This window comes from Stegastes partitus, unplaced genomic scaffold (assembly GCF_000690725.1).
Source record: "Stegastes partitus isolate 25-593 unplaced genomic scaffold, Stegastes_partitus-1.0.2 Scaffold1224, whole genome shotgun sequence".
In the NCBI taxonomy this organism is placed as follows: Eukaryota; Metazoa; Chordata; class Actinopteri; family Pomacentridae; genus Stegastes; species Stegastes partitus.
In genome coordinates, this window is record NW_007578955.1 from 42,640 (window position 1) to 50,456 (window position 7,817).

Below are 7,817 nucleotides of genomic sequence, written 5' to 3' on the forward strand. Positions count from 1 at the left end.
AGTTCCCCATTCATACTCCCACTGAATGTTTCCACCATCTTGGATCTCACATCTCAGAGTTATCGTCTCCCCTCTGAATATCTGAGGCCAGTTGGGATGCCGTGTGACGACAGCTTTGTTGGAAACTGTTCCCAACAGAAATTGAAAGTTTAAAAAAAATAAAATAAAAAAAAATAATACTCATGAATGCATGTTATCTGATTTCTAAACAACACACTACACTCACCTCTTTTCTCAATTATGACGGCTTCACTGTCCTTTGTATAGAAAACTGGGTCTCCTCTTCCTCCTCTGCAGTGATAGATTCCTCCTTGTGAAATACTGATAGTGCGGTATCGTTCCCTATTTTCAATTGTCTCAGGTGTAGAGGACCATGAGGTACGTCTGAACCAGTCATACTTCCATCCTGAGCCTTCGACCACAGAGCAGGTCAGTGTCACGCTGCCCCCTGTTGGCATGATTCTCCTGTCTGCTCTCAGTGAGGCCCGGGGTTCACCTGCTGTTCAGTTGACAGCGGAAAACACAAATAAATGATTAGGACAAAATGAATGTTTTACTTCCTTACTCAGTTGTACAAAAGACTTCTAACCCTGACCAGACTTGTAACACTGACGGTTACAACAGATGTATTCTGATTACACCCAACTTATATTTCGGCCCTTTGTCCACATTGTCTTAACTTTCAGAAATTCATTTGTCAAACACCATAAAAAAAATAAAAATACAACTGCAGCACACTGTAGAACAGGGAGATGTTCAGCACCACAGCCACCATTTAGTTCCTCATAGTGTTACTGCTGACACACTGTGATCATTGTGTTTATCAATCACATGGCTCCCACATTCAAATTCACAATTAGTCATTTTAATCATCTTAAATCTCAATTACAAATGATGTGTAAAACTGCTCCACACAGAAAATAGACTTCCACATGGGAGGTCCTTCACTCATCTACACCTTGATACAAACCAGACCTGGACTCAAGCCAGACTGTCTCTGAAAACAAATGGCAGCTAAGTCCAGATTCTGATGTTGTCCAATACTGGAAATTAATATTTCTGAATTTGACAACTTGTGAACATATCAGAGAAGCTATTCTGACACTAATGCATGCCACCATTTAAAAGCATATATATTTTAAGTTATTTAAATCAAATCATTTACATCAATTGAAGACCATCAGTGGAATGCATTTCAACATTATCAGGAAAAATATTTAATAACTGATTGCAGAAATCTTGTGTGTATTTTACAACACTGGTAATGATACAGAAAATAAATCAGTAGGGGAGACACTGCAAGGAACTTTAAAAAAAATATCTTCCGTTGCTTCAAGACTAGTGTTTTTCTTTCCGTGTGTTCTCTGCATATTTAGATCATATATTGCAAAACATCAAATTTTTATATGGATGAAAGATGAGGAACTTACACGACACAAGTCTGAAGGCATCACTCCACTCTGTTGAGGAAAACGAGTCACTTTTCGGTTTACCTCTGCACCAGTATTCTCCATCACTGGACTGAGAAGCACTGATAACCCAGTGTTCAGTGTATTCTGGGTTTTTTTCTGAACTGGTAGTTCCCCATTCATACTCCCACTGAATGTTTCCACCATCTTGGATCTCACATCTCAGAGTTATCGTCTCCCCTCTGAATATCTGAGGCCAGNGACAGAATGAATGTTTTACTTCCTTACTCAGTTGTACAAAAGACTTCTAACCCTGACCAGACTTGTAACACTGACAGTTAGAACAGATGTATTCTGATTACACCCAACTTATATTTAGGCCCTTTGTCCACATTGTCTTAACTTTCAGAAATTCATTTGTCAAACACCATAAAAAATAAAAAAAAATACAACTGCAGCACACTGTAGAACAGGGAGATGTTCAGCACCACAGCCATCATTTAGCTCCTCATAGCGTTACTGCTGACACACTGTGATCATTGTGTTTATCAATCACATGGCTCCCACATTCAAATTCACAGTTAGTCATTTTAATCATCTTAAATCTCAATTACAAATGATGTGTAAAACTGCTCCACACAGAAAATAGACTTCCACATGGGAGGTCCTTCACTCATCTACACCTTGATACAAACCAGACCTGGACTCAAGCCAGACTGTCTCTGAAAACAAACGGCAGCTAAGTCCAGATTCTGATGGTATCCAATACTGGAAATTAACATTTCTGAATTTGACAACTTGTAAACATATGTGAAAAGCTATTCTGACACTAATGCATGCCACCATTTAAAAGCATATAGATTTTAATTTATTTACATCAAATCATTTACATCAATTGAAGACCATCAGTGGAATACATTTCAGCAATAAGAGGAAAAACATTTAATGACTGATTGCAGAAATTTTGCATGTATTTCACAGCATTGGTAATGATACAGACCAGAAATCAGTAGAGGAGACACTGCAAGTGGCTTTAAAAAGTAGCTTTAAAAATCTCTTCCGTTGCTTCAAGACTAGTGTTTCCCTTTCTGTGTGTTCTCTGCATATTTAGATGAAATATTGCAAAACATCAAATTTTTTATGTGGATGAAAGATAAGGAACTTACACGACACAAGTCTGAAGGCATCACTCCACTCTGTTGAGGAAAACGAGTCACTTTTCAGTTTACCTCTGCACCTGTAATCTCCACCACTAGATTGAGCAGCACTGATAACCCAGCGTTCAGTGTGTTCTGGGTTTTTTTCTGAACTAGTAGTTCTCCATTCATACTCCCATTGAAAGTGTCCACCATCCTGGATCTCACATCTCAGAGTTATCTTCTCCCCTCTGAATATCTGAGGCCAGCTGGGATGCCGTGTGACGACAGATTTATTGAAAACTGTTCAACAAATATTCACACAGTGGATGAGAAGAAAAATACTGTTAATGTTAGTCATGAATGCATGTTGTCTGATTTCAAAACAGAACACTACACTCACCTTTCTTGATTGTGATGGCGTTACTGTCCTCTGTATAGAAAACTGGGTCTCTTCTTCCTCCTCTGCAGTGATAGATTCCTCCTTCTGAAATACTGATGGTGTGGGATAGAGTTTCATCTTCAATTGTCTCAGGTGTAGAGGATGATGAGGTACGTCTGAACCAGGAGTACTTCCACCCTGCGTCTTCATTCACAGAGCAGGTCAGTGTCACGCTGCCCCCTGCTGGTATGATTCTCCTGTCTGCTGTCAGGGAGGCCTGGGGTTCAGATGCTGTTCAGTTGACAGTGAAAAACACCAATACATGATTAGGACAGAATGAATGTTTTACTTCCTTACTCAGTTGTACAAAAGACTTCTAACCCTGACCAGACTTGTACTCTGATTGCACCCAACTTATATCTCGCCCTTTTGTCTAAACTGACGTTTTATCTCATAAAATCATTTCTCTATAAAGAAAAAAACACCAGAGCAGCAGGTGACTCACTGATAACAGGAAGATGTGAAGCATTACAGGTACACTTTGTTCCCTTTTATGTACTACACCCTGATCATTAAAGTTATCTTATGCTGTATCTATATTAAAGATGATACTTGGAGAATATCTATAGTTAATTATCAACCCCAGATTCTTCCATACACAGCTCGGCACAACCAAATTGAACAACTTTTCAGAATTCAGCACGCTAAAGTTCAAACCATCAGCATCAAAACACGGAAGGAAGAAATATGACGCAATATTTCTTTGTTGTCCTGTTTCTGTGATTAAATAGGGAAAAAATACATCTGCAGTCAGCCCAGCATTTGGATTCTCATTATGAAGGTGTACATAACACTGCCAAGGAAAGGTAAATATGTGATTTTACACTCCTAAACATTGACTGGCTATTTTACTGGGAATTTATAACAAATTTCATGATTGTTCCAAATTGGTCACCTACCTACCGCATATTTGTACCATTTCAAAACTGACTACCACCTCCCACACTAAATAAGATAAGACACCGTCACAGCGAGCACACACCCCAATACCCAAGCAAACTGCATGCACAGCTGCTCTGACTGATTTTCCCTGTAATTAACCAGTTGATTGTAGTCTCCATACCTGACATGTCTGTGTCCTCTGTTGGATCACTAATTGGATCCGTGAAGATAATTGAATGAAAGAAAATAAATGAAAGCATGAAAAGAAAACCCACCTGTATAAAGCCAACAAACTTATGGAAAAACACAATTTGCTTCAAGGGTGAACAACATCTGCTGTTGTGGGCCCACTGAAAGGACTTCAGGTCAAATGGGACCATTTTATAAGATGTACTGATACATGAACAACAGGATGTAACAGGATTCAGGCTGCACAATACCTCGTCTCAGCATCGACATTCAGACGTGTGCATCAAAAGGAAGCACTAAATTATTTTGGATGCTTTTGCCATTGTTGCTTTTGAGCAGTTTACACTCAAAACTTGTCACAGTAAGGACATGTTTTGGATTTTTTTTTTCCATTTTAAAAGCAGATACACCCCCCCCCCACAATGATTATTTCTAAATAGTCAAGTCATCTGACACACACACACACACCAATGTCATTTTTAGCGATATTGTGCCCAAATAAATACCATACATAATTATACTAATTCGAGAAAAAAAAAATTGGTCACCTTCAGCGTTTCCATAGAAGACCGTGAACACTAAAATAAAGACAGAAACCACATTAGATATTTCAAAACTGATAAAAAGTCAAAATCATGATAAAGACATTTCCGGGATTATGTACTATCAGACGGTAGAGAGACAGGGAAATGTAAAAACAACTCTTTAGAAAAGGAACAAGTGAAACAATAACAATGAAATCTAAAAACTATTCATAGAACTTCAGACAATGTCATTTGTGCATTATTGGTTCAAAAAACAAACAGTGTATAGTGCTTCGGTCTAAAGCGAGCCACGGCACCAGCCAACACCTAATTCATAAAAAGTAAGTCTGCTCTGTTCAAGCTCACATGAAAAAAAAACACAGAAAGTTAAACCAGTGATACTGTAAATCTCACTGTTCAGAAATACTCTTATTTTGTGCCATTCAGAGAAAGTCATGTACTTACAGAATAACCCCAGCACACAGAGCAAAGCGTGCCTCATTCTTACACTCAGCCCTGGTACACAGCTAATGAAAGTCTTCTACACCTTCCCTTCATGTGAAACTCAGTGGCTTTGACCACAGCAGTTTGAGGACATTTATACTTCCTGTCCACAGCAGACATGAACTACTTGTATGCAACTATTTGGTTCTTGTGAGAAGGTTAATGTCTGGTCCTTTAAATAAAAAAAAAGAACAACAGTTTATGTCCAGAGGTCTTGCATCTATAGTGTCTGTATTGTGATGACTTGTTTGTGGATATATTTGCATATAAATACAGCCTGCTGTGTACATTTGCACACTGGAGGGTATCCTTTGTGTATTCTATGTTCTTCTGCTGTTCCATGCATTTCTTTTAACAGAAAATTACTGAGAGGTTTGGTACTAAGTTCCCCACTTCCTTGTCAACTCACTTTTAAATTACTTCACTCGCTCTTCTCCTTCTCATCCCCATCACCTCTGTAACCATGATGTCTGTGTCGACAACTTTTTGCTTTTGGGTATCAATGAGAACTCACTGAGAATTAACTTGATACACACTGAAAATTATTTTAAAAACTGCCTTCAGGCTGTTCAGAAAATATATTTCATCTGAACATATATGTACGTTTTCAGCTTCAATCTTCGGATGCAGCACTAGTGAGAAGCATCGTTTTGCCTCAGCACAGAGACGCCCTCAGCATGTGGCGACCTCTAACACAGGAAATTACTAAACTATTCTGTGGCTTCACTGAAGCAAGCCGTCGTTATAAAAAACAATCAAACACCACTGAATATATAAAGTAACAGCCATGTGCTAAAGAGGCATATCTAACTGAGGCATAGAAACATCTCACATTGAAACTTCAGATAATTGTCATCGTCGGACTGGACAAGACTTACAGACTTTTGCAGCTTTGAAAATCATGAACCAAAATGTAGCACCTCTAATCATGTCTGTGTTCACCACTACAGGGTTTCAGTCCAGAGCATGCAGTCCCTTCATGTTGTTAAAATGTTCAACATACTGCACATCTCTGGTATTCTGATAGCAAACTACAAGGTCAAAGCTCTCCAAAGCAAAGTCATACATCACATATACACTGCTAAAAAAAAATGAAGGGAACACCTGAACAACCCATGTAACTCCAAGTCAATCACACTTCTGTGAAATCAACCTGTCCAGTGAGGAAGCAACACTGATTATGAATCAATTTCACCTGCTGTTGTGCAAATGGAACAGACAGCAGGTGGTAATTGGAGGCAATTAGCAAGACAATCCGTATAAAGGAGTGGTTCTGCAGGTTAAGGTTAGGGTTGTTGTTCTCGTCATTTCTGGCTGATGTTTTGGTCACTTTTGCATTTTGTCAGTGCTCTCACCCCCAGCGGTTGCATGAGGCGGTGGCTACAACCCACAGAAGTTGCTGAGGTAGTGTAGCTCATCCAGGATGGCATATCAATGCAAGTTGTGGCAAGGTTTGCTGTGTCTCTCAGCACAGTGCCCAGAGCCTGGAAGAGACGCCAGGAGACAGGCCAGTACACCAGGAGACACNAACCAGACCTGGACTCAAGCCAGACTGTCTCTGAAAACAAATAGCAAAGTCCAGATTCTGATGGTATCCAATACTGGAAATTAACATTTCTGAATTTGACAACTTGTAGACATATGTGAAAAGCTATTCTGACACTAATGCATGCCATCATTTACGAACATATATATTTTAATTTATTTAAATCAAATCATTTACATCAACTGAAGACCATCAGTGGAATGCATTTCAACAATATCAGGAAAAACATTTAATAACTGATTGCAGAAATTTTGCATGTATTTCACAGCATTGGCAATGATACAGACCAGAAATCAGTCGGGGAGACACTGCAAGTAACTTTAAAAATCTCTTCCTTTGCTTTAAGATTAGTGTTTTTCTTTCTCTGTGTTCTCTGCATATTTACATGAAATACTGCAAAAAAATCACATTTTCATGTGGATGAAAGATGAGGAACTTACACGACACAAGTCTGAAGGCATCACTCCACTCTGTTGAGGAAAACGAGTCCCTTTTCGATTTACCTCTGCACCAGTAATCTCCATCACTGGACTGAGAAGCACTGATAACCCAGCGTTCAGTGTTTTCTTGGGTTATTTCTGCACTAGTAGTTCTCCATTCATACTTCCACTTAACGTTTCCACCATTCCTGATCTCACATCTCAGAGTTATCTTCTCCCCTCTGAATATCTGAGGCCAGTCGGGATGCCGTGTGACGACAGCTTTGAAACCTGTTCAACAAATATTCACAAAGTAGAAGAAACATGATGCAATATTTCTTTGTTGTTGTCCTGTTTTTGTGATTCAATAGGGAAGGAAGGAAACAGGAAATAGGGACTGGGGATTTATAACAAATTTCAAGATTGTTCCAAATTGGTCACCCATCTACTGCATATTTGTACTGTTTCAAAACTGACTACCACCTCCCACACTAAATAAGATAAGACACCGTCACAGCGAGCACACACCCCAATACCCAAGCAAACTGCATGCACAGCTGCTCTGACTGACTTTCCCTGTAATCAACCAGCTGATTTTAGTCTCCATAGCAGACATGTCTCTGTCCTCTGTTGGATCACTAATTGGATCCGAGAAGATAATTGAATAAAAGAAAATAAATGAAAGCATGAAAAGAAAACCCACCTGTATAAAGCCAACAAACTTTTGGAAAAACACAATTTGCTTCAAGGGTGAACAACATCTGCT